This window comes from Gossypium raimondii, chromosome 13 (assembly GCF_025698545.1).
Source record: "Gossypium raimondii isolate GPD5lz chromosome 13, ASM2569854v1, whole genome shotgun sequence".
NCBI classification, from domain to species: domain Eukaryota; kingdom Viridiplantae; phylum Streptophyta; class Magnoliopsida; order Malvales; family Malvaceae; genus Gossypium; species Gossypium raimondii.
The window spans coordinates 54,795,339-54,810,675 of NC_068577.1; the positions used below are offsets into that span (position 1 = coordinate 54,795,339).

The following is a 15,337-nucleotide window of genomic DNA, read 5'->3' on the forward strand; positions in this document are numbered from 1 at the left end:
AGTTCTTAAATTTGTGTTTTCTGCCAAATCGTTACAAAATGAATGGAAAAGTTAAAGTTTTTTTTTAATTTTTTTGACGTTGTATACTCGTGGATTGCCACGTAGATGCCACATTAACATCTAGTTAATTTTTTTAAATTTTAAAAAATTAAAAAATATTTTTAAATATTAAAATTATTAAAAACTATAAAAACTATATTTTTATTTTTTTTAAATAATTAAATACTAATGTGTCATCTATATGGCAATCCATGTGTATGTATCACGGACCGCGGTTCAAAGTCCGTGACCAAAGTACAAAGAGCGTCTCATGGAGATCAATATAATGGGGCTCATTTGACTCATTCAAACTATCCCGATTCAAAGAACAAGCGACGAAGCTCATCTACTTGAAACTTTAGTGGCCCAGTGAAGTACTTATGGTAAAATAGAAGATTGTAGGAGATTATAATATGATAAGATTGTCTAACATTTGGGGATTATGTAAATCCCTTAATTGTAAATAGGCTTCGGTCTTGTCCGTCGGTGTAACTCAATTTGTACTGTTGGTTTTGGGGTAACTCAACTATAAATAGAAGTCTTCCCCCTCGTTTGTAATCATCTATTGTAATCCATTATTTAGTAAGTAAATACTAATTGAGAGCATTTACTCAAGCATTTGGGCGTGTTTTAGCTTTCTTGTGACTTTTCTATTCTTTCGTTGCTCTTTCGTTTTAAATTGCTTCTGCTTTATTTTCGGTACCTTGGAGAAATTTTGCGAAAATTCTCACTTTTGCGGGAGTTAGGTTGTCTTAGGCGGATTTGAATCAAAGAAATCTTCTAAGGCTTCACAGGCTATGAGACTAAAGTTCTAGTCCCATAACATATGCCACATCAGCAAAATTAGCAAAACATTAACTTTTCTATCCAATTTGAGGTGATTTGACAAAAAAAAATGCAAGTTCAATGACTAAAAGAGACGAAAAATTAAACAGAAGGCTAAAATTATTTTTTTTTGTAAAGTTAGAGGGCTAAAAGAATCATTATGCCTTATTTGTATATTTGTATATGCATGCATTTTGTATTTGATTTTTTAGGAAAAATTGTAACTTAATGCATAATATAATAGAAAATTTTAATTTTGTATAATTACACACATTAATTTTTATTTTTATTGAATTAGCAATTAGAAAATAATGTTACGTATACAGCATTAATGGTATATAAAATTAAAAATATATATATAATTACACTATATTAAATTCATGTATAACATTATAATTTAAATTAAAAATTACATATTTATTATATTAGTTTGTTGAAGATATTTAGGATTTTCTTTTTAGGGTCAAAGATCTTAACTTTTTCCTCATAAACATAAGACAAATAAAAAGATTAGATCAGTCACGGGTCATATACACATCCTATTTTGAAAACAAATTTATTAAAATATATAGATAATGGATAAAATAATTTTAAAAATAGGTATGAGTGGCCGATTGAGTCTTAACTTGATTGGCATGGACATTGTTGTCATTATAGAAGGACGTGGATTCGAGTGCGCTGAAACACATTATCCTTTTATTATGGATTGGGAGAGACTATGAGTAATTTTAAGGGCATTATGTCAAAAAGAACAACTAACTATGTTTTCAAATAAATTTTATTTTTTATATAAAATAATAATTTTTTCGAAGCATTAAAAAAGCAAGATATTAACCTCATTTTATGATTTCACTATTTATTAATTAGGTATAATTTTATTTATTTTTGTTATCATATGTTATAATTTTCAATTAATATATATAAGTTTTTTAATTACTAATATTCAATTAATGCATGGTTAACATGGAGTGAGACTCGAACCTAAAATCTTAACTTTATATGTTAAGCTAAAATTTTAGTGGTTGTAAGTTTATTTTTCATTTTATTAATTTCAAGCAATTTATATATTGATCAGTTCTCAACTCGTTCGATCCGATCCTGTTCTAGTAATATTGATCACATCATCAAATATTGACAGAATTTAAATTCAATGATCGAAATGTATACCAAATTGGTTAACCAAAGTGACTAAAAGAAGTATAAGTACTGAACTGGACCTAGTTGCGAAGTTCAGGGGTAAAAAAAATATTATCCCTTGAATATAAATTTAACTTTATTTTAATTTTATATCACATTAACATACATTTAAGTTATTATTATTTTATAATTAAAAATGAAATAGCGAATAAACAAAATAGAAAATACATAAATAATATTAAAGGTATAGTTCTGTTCTCATTTAAATATATAATGAGATTTTTCCCTTTTCATCATTTTATATTTATTTATTAAATAAATCTTACTTCTGATATACCTGAAATGAAATAGTAAAAGGAGTCAGGACAGTCAAAAGTTTCTCTTTTCTTTAACACTTTTTCAATACATGCCTAAATTAAATTTAGAGTGGAAAAAAGTGAAACTCTTCTCCTACTGTTTATATCATAAATGAAAGGATGATATATTTTAGCATATTTTAACCCATATTTTCCTCTATTATATATTAGTGATCACTAACTCGAGTCTTAAATAGGGTCCGATCACCTACTTGTGACTCGAATAGATTCCACCAAACGATTGAATACGAGGCGAATCGCGAGAGGATAGTAGGGGAATTTCGTAGATCCAGCTCGCACGAACCAAGTGAGGATCGCGACCCTAGTCCACATATACCCAAGGTGCTTGCAGAAGAGTGATCATGTGTTGTTCAAGCAACCCAGAGTGAAACATGTGTCCAGCAGGCCTAAAATCTGGTCAAAATGTTAGGTCTCAGGAACAGAGAGGACCGCGTATACTGCAGGCAACTCAGGGCGAAATATGTGTCAATGTCAATCATTGAGACAATGAGGTCAAGACAAAACAGTGGGGTCAAATCATGAGCTGTGATGATATAAATATCTGAATGTTCCTATTGATAGGATACCCTATAAAATTACTCAACACATGTCAATCGAACTAAGACTTAATCTGCTGAAAAATAAAATGTTTACTTTGACACAACAAATATAGAAAGGAGACGAGAGAGTGAAAGGCAGGTTGGTTGAAAGAGAAGAGTAAAAAAAGAAAAAGAAAGAGTAATGATAATGTCTTTAAACTCGTGCGCTGAAATGCAGCAATGTAGAGTCCAGTTCAGCTCCTTGTCCTCCATTCCAAACATGCGATTCTAAGCAGCAGCCGTCAGAGGATTCTCCACCGTCTCTTCTTCCCTTACTCTGTTTTCTTCCCTGTTTTCCTTTCTATCATAATTCATAGTACGATCTCAAAATGTGCGAATATAATTTTATTTTATTATGGGTTTACATATAAAAAATTCGATATTTTATTTTTGTAGATAATGAATTTGGATTCATACAAGGTTTAATATATTATTTAGTATTCGAGTTTAGTACATTTTGTATTTATTGTCGATTCAGTCCGATTGACGTGATTTGATTCAAATTTTAGGATTGATTTAATAAAAGTTAATTTTCTCGGAAAAAAGTTAATTGCTAATATTATTAGTCAATTATGAATTTTCGTTAAATCAACTTTAAAACTTAAATTAAATACTTAAAAATTAGCACGGCTACATTCAAGTATTAAAATGTATAACTTTTGTCAAATACAAGTGTCACATTGGACCAAAAATAACACATGTACCACATTAGAAAATAAGTGTCAAACTTAGATACCAAATTATGTAAAACCTTCAAATAATTATTAACTAAATTAGTTATCTGCTTTACTTTTTACTTTTTTATTTTAAAAATCTACTTACTAGATATTTAATAGATTAATATATTTGATGCGTAATTTAATTAAGTTTAATTTAAATACAAGTGATGGGTATAATGGTAGAACATAATATACTTTCAATGAAAAGACGACATTGTTAGGAGGGGGAGTTGTAAATTCCGAAAGGATTCAATTTCTATGGAGCATAAATGACAATAGTTTTTTTTTGGGGGGGGGGGGGGGAAGAGTTTACAAGTACATATACATTATAATCACAAAAACATGTCCGAGTATAGTGAGATATAATTAAATAAAACCCACACATGACAACTACGTATTGTAGAATTAGCTGCGCACACACATAACAGCTGTGCATAGATGATTTTTTTGAATTTAATTATTCAAAATCTCAATACCTCTACTTTTACCAATAATGCAAAGCTTGTTTAATTAACATTTTTTAGTTAAATTAAGTACATTTTAAAAATGTTTTAAACCACAAAAAAATTTATTCAACTCGGTTCATAACAATTTTTCTTAATAATGTCATCTTTACGGTTTGAACATGTATTCCCTCTTTAAAAGTATAATATACCTTACCACTGCACTCAATATTAATTAATATTTTGGTACCGTTTAAAATTTCATAAATATTTGAATTCAGTTAAAATTTATATATTATTTAATTTCTCTATAATGTAGAACGAAAATAGATAAATAATTTTCAATTTTAGTTAAAATTTTGTGGCATCTTTAGTTTGAATTTTAATGGGAAAATATTTAGTACAATATTAGTGGAGGTTTTAGACTTCACAAGAATGGTTAAGGAGTTGATAAGTGTTCTCTGAAGTATAATAAAATATTAAATATTTAAAAAAGACACGTGTCAAATTTTTAGTACTACTTATGGAATAAAAATATATCTGCCAAGATATGAAATACTCACCCAATTTTATTATGTATAAATTTTATCTATTAAACAATTATTTTGATAAATTTTCAACTGAGTTGACACGGGTTACTCAACTCAATTAAAGATGTTACTATTGTAGAGATATAATTATCATGTCTAATGTTACTAAAAATGCCGAAAAATTAAAAAAATTACATCAATAGGTTGGTTTTTGAAAATTTTACGGGAATGGGTTGGTTTTACAAGAACTCTTCGTTTTTAGATGATTAAAAGAAAAATGCGCGTTTTTTGCCACATCAACACTAAAAGTGGTAGCATTGGTGCCACCTATCAATATAAAAATATAACTTACAAAACATGTATTTATATAGACCTAATGTCTCATTTCTCTTGTTTTCTTAAACGATATGGGATATGAGTTTATATAGATTCATAATCCATTTGCAGTTCATTATTAGACAATGTGGGATTTTACTTATTCTTATGCCAACATATTTTCTCATGTTTGGTGCTGTGAATAAAGGGAGAGAGAAAGGTGAAGACGTGTGTATGTGAGAGAGATATTATTAAATAGTACTTCAATTAAATTTAATTTTTTAATATTATTAAAAATGTCATGTATCAACTCTTAAATAGTTGAAAGAATTTTTCTAACAAATATAATAGTATAGGTCATAATAGTTATGAAATTATAGTTTTGATGTTTTTTGACAAAATAAATAAATTTAAATATCTAACAAAAAAATATATAATTTGAAGATCGCTTAGGGTCTGTTTGATTGACGGAATTGATTATCCGGAAAATCATTTCCAACTTTTCCAGCGTTTGATTGGCGGAAAACATTTTCCATTTGGAAAATGAACTCCAAAACAAGGGAAAATGGGTTACATTTTAGGGAAAATGTCTTACCCTTTCAATTTCCGTAAGACATTTTCCGTGCTCTCCTCTCTATCGCCTCCTTCATTCCTTCCTTCATTTCCGGTAGAAAACTGCTTATGTTTATCGATTTTCCAATAACTTTTTTTTAATTATTCAATACTTGTTTTTTTAACACAATTACAAAGAATTTATTTGATATTAGTTTTTTCAATTTATAACGCTTAATATTGTAGCTTAATAATTGAGTATTATTATAAATAAATCATTGCAATATATGTAAAAATAATTTAAAATATAAAATTTATTAATATATATTAATATATGTAAAATAACTTTTCCGAAAAATATTTTGAGAAAATCACAAAGCAATGAAAATATTTTACATGATTCAATCAAACACGAAAATATTTTCCGATAAATCATTTTACGAGAAAAGTAAAACATTTTCCGAGAAATTATTTTACGGAAAACATTTTCTTGGCAATCAAACAGACCCTTATTCTAACTTTTATTTTATACATCAATAATATAAAAATATAATTTAAAAGATAATAATAAAAGAAACCAAACAAACATGACTATCGGTGATAATTACGGGATCATATAATACTTTTTATTAGTGTTTACATAAATACTAAAACTCCAAAGTTGGTTATGAATTAAGTGAAATGGACTCAACAAAAATAATTAAAAATAAATGAAATTTCAATATAAAAACAAAATACAACACTCTACATTCGTATATTTTTATTTTCAATTTAATATATATTCTAGAATACTTTCTATACTTTTACAGAGAAAAGCAGATTTGTGTCGCCTTTAATATTATGTTGTTATTTGTAAAAAAGAATGCAAGTTTAAGTAATATTTTTAAATATAAATTAATATGTGATTATAAAACGAAAAACAGCACAAATAGAAAATTTTCATGATAAAAAATGAAAGAAAGTAAAAGTCTATATATATCCATATCACACATCCCATATCGTTTAAGAAAACAAGAGGGATGAAATTTTGGGTTTATATAAAGACTTATTTTCTAAGCTTATTTTCACATTAATAGGTGGCACTAGGAATTAAAATATATATTAATACTGCCACTTTTAGTAAAATTGACTTATTCTCGTAAATTTTCTAAAATCGGCCTATTCATGCAGTTTTTTTAGTTTTTGGCATTTATTAAATTAGCTAGTTTAAAAGGTTGTTATTTGTCTTGTATTATTGCAATAACGGAGGAGGAAAAAATTGTTGAGATTTGAACACATGTCATTTAAAAGTCAGATAAAAACTTTAATTATTACATCAAACAAGTCTTGCAATAAATTATATATAGCATCATCTTAAATTCATTTATATTTTTTATTGAAAATGATTATCTTATACTAGATGTGTAATAAATATATTTATAAAATGATAAATAAAATAATATTTTAATTGAAATCCCAACAAAATATTAAAATTTGTCCCAATAGTATTTTTATATAAAAAAACATAAATTATTTTATAAAATAAATATATTTTTAATTATTATATAATCAAATTAACTTGCCACAATAACTCAATTAAATACTTAAAATGTAAGAGATATTATGAGATATAGGGGGCACATGAAATGTAGGTGAGGAAGAGTGGTCTAATGTAGCCGGGGACAATGGCGTCAATCGAGGCACCAAAGCCTCCCACAAAATCTTAATAAATAGATTATCTGCATAAACACCGCACGCCCCCACAGCTTTCCCTTTTCTTCCTTCAATTTTTTCGAACTCCAATGCGCTCTTTCTGCAATTTATGAACCATCTTTCTGCTTTTTTTCTCTTTTTTCACCGACTGTGACATTGAATTTTCTAAAGTATTAAAATAATAATAATTTATATTTAAAATATTACGTTTTAGTTATTATTTGTAACATTTTAGTCATTAAAAGTTAATTGTTATCAATAGTATAACGGTAAGTTAGCGTGACACGTTAAATCATCATTTCACATAAAAATTTTAGATTAAATTATACTATTAATCTCTATATTTTTCTCCAAAAGATTAAATCTTTAAATTTGAACATGGTTGAATAAATAAAATAATTGAATACACCGGGTAATCATAAAAATGATGTTGAAAAAGGACAATCGATCTGTTTTGTTCTATAATCAGTCAAAGTGATTGATTGTCATAATAGTTCTTTTTCTAATACCTTCTCTTTCTCAGGCCAGCTTGTACCCACACATTGGGGTCTGTTCTTTCCTTTATTCTTGCTTTCCCATGGTGTTTTCAAGTGAGGATGGAAGAGTTAGCATGGGTTAATTGAGTTAGTTTTAAGTAATAACTTGTAATAAATGATATTCAACACGTTTTCAGGAAAACAAAATTAATTAATAATATATTCTAGATTTTTTAACTTATAGATTCGGAATTAATTTAGAAACATTAAATAAAAAAATCGACTAAATCCAAATGAATCCGTCGAATTCAATCATGAGATCTTGAAGTTTCAATACCTTCACTTTATCACCAAGTTAATGTTAATTATTGGTATTTCTTTGAAAACCCTAAAACTCGTATTTTAACGTGTTCTATGTTGCCAACATTGCCATGATAGAAAGGATTACACACCCTTTGAAAAAGGCCAAGAAACTAAGGAAAAATAAATTAAAAAATGAAGTTAAAGATTGAGTGCAAGATAATCATACAAACTTCTATTATGTTGTATGGCGATAAATTTTTTAAATTGATGAAATGTGAAATTGAAAGTTCCCATAATAATTTATAACACATGTAAGATAAGAGGAAGAAAGAAAGCAAATAGATTTAGTTTTGGATGGCATTTTTTTTTGAAAGGGGGATAGATGAATTAGAAGAGAAGAAAAGTTGTATTAATATTCACCGAAAAAAGTGAACACGGTTGGTCTGATGATAAATGTGTTAACTGTTTCATATATGTTAACCGTATTATTATTACAGTTTTGTCCTCCTCTTATAATTAAAAAATATATATTCATTGACAAAATGTAGTTTTGATTTGGGTATTGATCACTCCACTCCCTCAACTAGTTAAAATAGGATTATATCCTTTTTTCTTGTCTTTATTTTGATTGTACATGTGCTAAGCTTGCTAAAATCTTTAACAATAGTGAATAATAGTAAGGTCTTTTCTTTTTATCTTTAATTTGCCGACACCTTTGGGAAATTTTTGTAACTTTTCTTTATGATTTTTTTTCAATTAAAAAAAAAGTAGCTGATTTAACAAAAGTTGTAAACGTTTGAGTTTTTAATTATTGGAAAAATTCAATTAAGAATAGTTATAATGAAAATTTAAAATTTTAAAAATCGAGTTAATTTGTGATATTTATAACAATAATTTTTTTCTCAAAAAGTACATGTGTTTGTGCGAGATGGATCTATATCGTTTCCAGCTTTCAACCGAATGACCTTTTTGTTATCTTAATTCGTACCTTGAATTGTGTTGAGTGTGTGTTCAAGCAACACAAACCAAATATATAACAATAAACGGTTTAGTTACTTTCAATGGGAAAATAATTATCTCAATAGAAAATGGTAGAAATTGTAATCCCAAAACATAGAATTTATTAATAGAAAATAAATTCTCATTGCTTTTTGACAAAATAACAATATATAAAAATTGTGTGTTCATAACTTCACTAGTGACATCTATTTATATGAAGAGATAGGAGAATTCTTATTGAATAAGACTTTAACAAATAATATTATTTAAAATAAATAAATAAAAATATTTTCCTAGTTTAACCAGGGAGGAGGTGGGTAGCAGTAAATAATACTCGGGTTGTCACCCCTTTCTCTTATGATGTGAGGATTTGGACATCTCCTTCATTGAGCTCAATTATATGTGTTTTTTAAACTTTTAACCCAACATTTTATAATTTAATCATACCTGATACTTATTTTCTATTTTCTAAAATAAATATTACTGGTTGTATGTATTAATTAATTACATTAACTAAATTAATTTTCAATTAAATAATTTTCTTAACTTAATTCTAATTCCGTTAAAATCATAATAACTTTCTTGTAAAAGAATCCATGAGACAAATATATTTAATTTACTTATTCAATTGGGTTCATAATGAATAAATAATTTAATTCTATTTTCAATTTATTTAAATAATAATTCAAAATCATAAGTTAATTTTCAAGTAATTTTTATACTCAGTGAGAAAACATATTCACTTATGAATGAGACTCATTTCTCTAACTTTATCATTTCCATTTATTTTTATTCATTTGGTTCTATTTGTAATTCATTTCTGGCTTCAACGAGCCAGTAGATGGATCAATTGGATATATATAAGTAGGGCTCAGATAGTTTATAATTAAGTTTCAGCTTTTCGCTTATTAATTATAAACTTATTTAGTCACGAACTCATTCCACTATAGTATCGTATCATGACTGAACTCTCCCTAATTACATACTATTACGAAAACTACTTAATCAATGCTCGTCCAATGATCTTGTCATAAGTGTGTTACCCCCATAGGATACTCTTAATCTCTTTAGGATAAATTCATTCTCCTAGTATGATCCTATTTGATCTCATGACAAGCATTACATCTTTTTTCATGAAAAGTCATTTACTATCAAATAGTAATTAAATCATTTATCACAAAGAAAAATATAAAAATTTGATGATGTGACACTCTAAAATTATGTCACATCATCACTTGAAAAGTAAAAGAATTATATAAATCTTTAAGTGATGACGTGATACAATATTAGAGTGTCACATATAGTGCTCTAATAACTAGACCAATGGTTGAACTGATAAAATCATTGATTTTCGATCCAATTGTTGAACTAATAATAAGTAAATAAATATTCATAAAAATTAAAAATATTAAACCAATTAAACTGGTTCAACTACTGAATTTGTTCCAGATTCCGATTTTTATTGTTTAACTACTCAATTGGTCCAACCCTTTTGTTTAGATCAACATATTGATTAGTTCTCGATCCAATAGGGCCCAATCAACCAATCCAGTCATATTTCAATAATACTAGTTACATCATCGAATCTTAATGGAATCTAAATTCAGAGACCAAAATGAATTTAGTTGACAAATTCATAGGTTAAAATAATAAAAATTTCAAAATCAAATATTATATAATCCCAAATCTGTAGATGAATTAAACGGCTTTGAATTAATTTTTGACATATGCTTTCCACCGTAAAATAGGGTTTGGGGAAAATCCCCATGGAGAAAAAGTACTTAGGAAAAATAAAAACAAAAGGTAAAGTATTGAGTGCAACATAATCATACATACAAGCTTGTATGGTGATACTTTCTATACATTGATGTAGCATAAAATTGAGAGTTTCCATTCCAAATTAACACATGTCCATTTAAAAAAAAAAATACAAACACAATGTGATTTGATATTGAATTACATGGCAAATCAATGTATACATAAAATTTATGGTTCCTCCAAGGGTTTAGCATGAATAAAGGCTATTTTCGAAATTATTTACGGAAATGGACTGCTTTTAAGAATAATAATAGGTGTAGACTGAAAACTTAAAACTGCGTTGACGTGAACGTATTTTCAGGATTACATGACCAAAAGTGTCCAAGTCAACGCGCTTTTGCCTGGCACAAAGGAAAAAACATTGGCGTGGAAGCGTTTTTCCGGGTTATTCCTTGAAAACGCGTCCACGTCAGCGCGTTTTTGAATTTTCGATCTATACCCCTTATTATTTTTAGAACTATAATTATAGTTTAATGTGTAATTGTATATATAATACATATAAATATATTAATAAATTTAATAATTAAATTGTTAAAACATTAAGCATATAAAAAAACAAGAAAAAACAAATAAGTGATTTTGAATTATCCCAATACTTAAATAAATGAATTAAAAAAAGTTTATATATTATATTTAAGTTCAAAAGGTTAGGTTTCACATGATTAATCGTCTTGCAAAGAAAAGGAACAATGATAATGAAAGCTGACCTGTTTACCACAAGAGAAACTAACATATACATACACATATATGTTTGTGAGAGAGACATAACAGATATTAATTGTGTCTGAAAGTCAATTAATGGTCAAAATAGTCACATCATTAATTTTTGATTCGATTAATCCGATCCTTTCAAATGATTCATCCGATTCAAATTAAATAAATTATATTAGGATCATTTCAAAAGTATAGTTTTAGGCACCAATAAAATAGTGTCACGCCATTAAATTTTAAAGATAATAAAATATTATTATACACTCATCTATATCTAATATATTCTCCAACTTAATTTAACTTTAATTAAATTACTTAAAATAATTAATTTTTTAAATTATAAATAAACGTCTTTTATTCTTTTACAAATTTTAATTATTTTGTTTGTTTTCATAAGTTAATGTTATTTAATTTTTGTGCAATTTTTTCATGTCATTGGCATATAATTTTGGTAATTATTTTATCTTGAACCTTAAACCTCGAACCCTGGGGTTCAAGGTTCAAATTTAGGTTCGAGGCTACATGTTTGGGTTCAAGGTTCAAGATTTAAGGGTTCAAGGTTACAGATTACGAGTTCGAGGTTCAGGGTTCTAGATTCAAGGTTCAGGTTAAAAAAATTACCAAAATTATGTGTCAATGACATGGAAAAAATTATTGAAATATTATTAAATAATTAAAAAGGGACCATGAATAATGTGGTGAAAGGGTCCATAAAATAATTTCTCTATGGATGAGTGTATAATAATAATTTAATATCTTTAAAATTTGATGATGTGGCAAAATTTTATGTATAATAAATTCAGGTTTAACCAATTCGTGAATCAATTGATTTTTACCTTGCTTCATACATATATACCGATTAATTTCCAATTTCATCGATTAATCTAATCCAGTTTTAACAACTTTGCAAAATATCAATTATTCACTAACACTATAAAGTGCTTAAAACAAGGAGACATTATTTAGTTCACAAGAGTTTATAAATTATCATTAAATTTAAGAAGGGTTTTCATTTTTCTTCTCTTTAAAGGTTTAGTGAGAAAGAGATTGGCCCCAAGCCCTCAATTACTTTGCATATCCAATGCAATTAGGGTAGCTTGGATTAGGGGATTTAATCAATTTTGATGTGGGTTCTTACATAATCATTTGTGACCAATAATTAAAGGAGGAAAAAGCTCAATGAAAATTGGAAAAGAAGTGAGCATAATTTGAGGAAGAGGGCCTAAGCTGCCAATGATGCTAACTTCTATATTATTTTTTAAGGGCTTTCCATATATATATACATATAAATGGATAAAGTATCATTTTTCAATTTGATTTTTGAAATTTTTGTGTGTGTCCATAGCAGTCCTTTAACAACTTTTCTCAATTTTAGTTCATTTGATGACATCATCACCTAAAATTTTTCTATAAAAAATTATAATTTTTTAGGTGATGATGTGGCACAATATCACAGTGCTACACCATCATATGGACTAAAACTAAAAAAGTTGTCGAGTTAAAAGACTAATGTGGATAAAAAAATCCAGGGAGCAAATTTAAAAAATTACCAAATTCAAACATTAAATAGGGTAAATTACATCAATGTCACTCAACTTCAAAAAGTTACAAAATGGTCACTGAACTATTCGAAAGTTTCCATTTAAGTTACTGAACTATTCAAAAGTCTTTATTTAAGTCACTAGGTTATTAAGTTTTTTTTTTAAAGTCTGACTAGCGAGCTCTAAGCAACAATTTAAGGATTGGTACGGTGGATCAGTTGCTATATATCAATGAGTAGAAAAGCATACCTTAGACCCAAGTCGATATGATGGTAAGTGTTGAAAATCGGAGAAGAAAACTGTTTGGATTTTGGTTCGCGAATTTGTGACATTCAAAACTATTTTATGAGGAAAAAAAGACCCAATCTGTAGAAGATAAGAGGAATAATAGCTTTCAATTGATGAATGTGGTGCGAACAGAGAATGCCATACGACAATAATTTTAATAGACAATAACTCAAACCTAAACCAAAATGCAAAGTTACTAATAGTTTAATGACTTTGGCTGTAGTTTACCTACTAAATATTGCTTCATTAAAAAAATTAATACATCCATATTTGACACCTTAACCTAAATCTAAACAACTTAAATTAATGCAACAATCAATAACTCTATTTTTTATCTGTAATATCATGAAAAAAAGAACTTCGAATCATTGCTAGTAGGCCAGAAAAATGCCCATGAGCACAACCCTTCTTACTTGACAATGGGACTCTTTCTAATTGAGTGATACCGAGCTCATGTTGAAAGTTTAGAGTGGCTTCCTACTTTATTAAACACTAAACAAAACACACATTCTCTCACACACATCTTAATCAAGAGAGGTAGGATTTTGTGGTTTAAAATCAATAAGATTAAGCTTTCAAGGACAAATAATCCAACGGTTCTGAATTGGTTCAACTAAAAGTTGATATTTCATTAATATTATTAATATATATTTGCATTGCATACACTTTTCAACACAAATTACCAAACCCCAGAAAAACAATACTAATAGCAATGATAATGTAGTTGTATTTTTAATGATTTTCTATGTGGAAAGTGAGCATCTCAAAGTGTGGGTGTTTATTATATATATATCTATTATAAAACATAATCATATCCCTAAATGAGTGTGCCTTGTCAAAGAAAGTGAATTCATTTTTATAAAATTATTTGTATTAAATATTTCAATAAACTTCAAATTTTATATATATAGAAAAATTCATAAAATTGAAAGATTATCTAAATATATGGGATGAGTGAAGTGTGAGATTGGGGAATGGGACCTGTCCATGGGTCGGGCGGCCCGCCCGAAATATGAGAAGGTTCGGATAAAAATATAGGCCCGAAATATGGGCTTGGGCAAAAAAATGAGGCCCATTTAAAAAATGGGCCGGGCTCGAGCTCAACTTTTTTGACCCGAGCCCGGCCCGGCCTGGCCCGAATATAATAAATATATCTTTTTTATTTTTATTTTTTAATTTTAAAATACTTTTAAAATATTTTTTTATTTTTTATTTTTAAAATATTTTTTTTGTGTTTATTAAAAATTGGATCTAGCCGGGCCGGGCTCGGGCTTATTATTTTTTCTTGGATCGGGCTTAGGCAATATTTTAGGCCCATATTTCGGGCCGGGCCCAGGCCTAAGAGTCGAGCCGAAATTTTTTCCGAGTCTGACCCGGCCCGGCCCATTTGGGAGGGATATGTAGGAATGAGAAGGTTCCCAATGGTGGTGTTCATGGTGAGTACTGTTGCAAGGCACATGGGGTAGTGGAGGGGAGGGGAGATGCTTTTGTTTTGTTCCCCAACAAAAAGCATTGGTAGTTGAGGCCTGTCCTCATTATAATTCAATTTTTTGCACCTAAATCTAGGCAACCTTTTTGTTTTCTTTAATGACAGATGGGTCTTAATCTGATAAAATAGAAAAAAAGGGTACCCTAAAGTTTGGATTTATTGATTGATGTTAATGATCAAAGTTATGTGTTATTAATGTCATACAAAAAAGTGGGATATAAGCGTCGCTTTGGCCGAGTGGTTAAGGCGTGTGCCTGCTAAGTACATGGGGTATCCCCGCGAGAGTTCGAATCTCTCAGGCGACGTCGAACTTTCTTTTTTCTCAGGCGACGTCGAACTTTCTTTTTTCCCTGTGTGAATAGGAAACCAGAAAACCCACTGCCCTAGCCTACAGTTTCATCTTCCTCCTCCTCATCATCTTCTTTATATTTTCCAGCACTAGACTACTACAACAACAGCAAAAACCCATCATTCTCTGGCTGCAACAGCGGGCTCAATGATTTTG

General features: G+C 28.3%; 1 non-coding gene across 1 annotated transcript; it reads left to right on the plus strand.

The window, feature by feature from the left end:
* The first annotated feature begins 15,055 nt into the window (after positions 1-15,055).
* On the plus strand, positions 15,056-15,137 carry TRNAS-GCU (transfer RNA serine (anticodon GCU)). The gene has a single exon. It is a non-coding gene; the product is annotated as a tRNA-Ser (tRNA).
* The last annotated feature ends 200 nt before the right edge of the window (positions 15,138-15,337 follow it).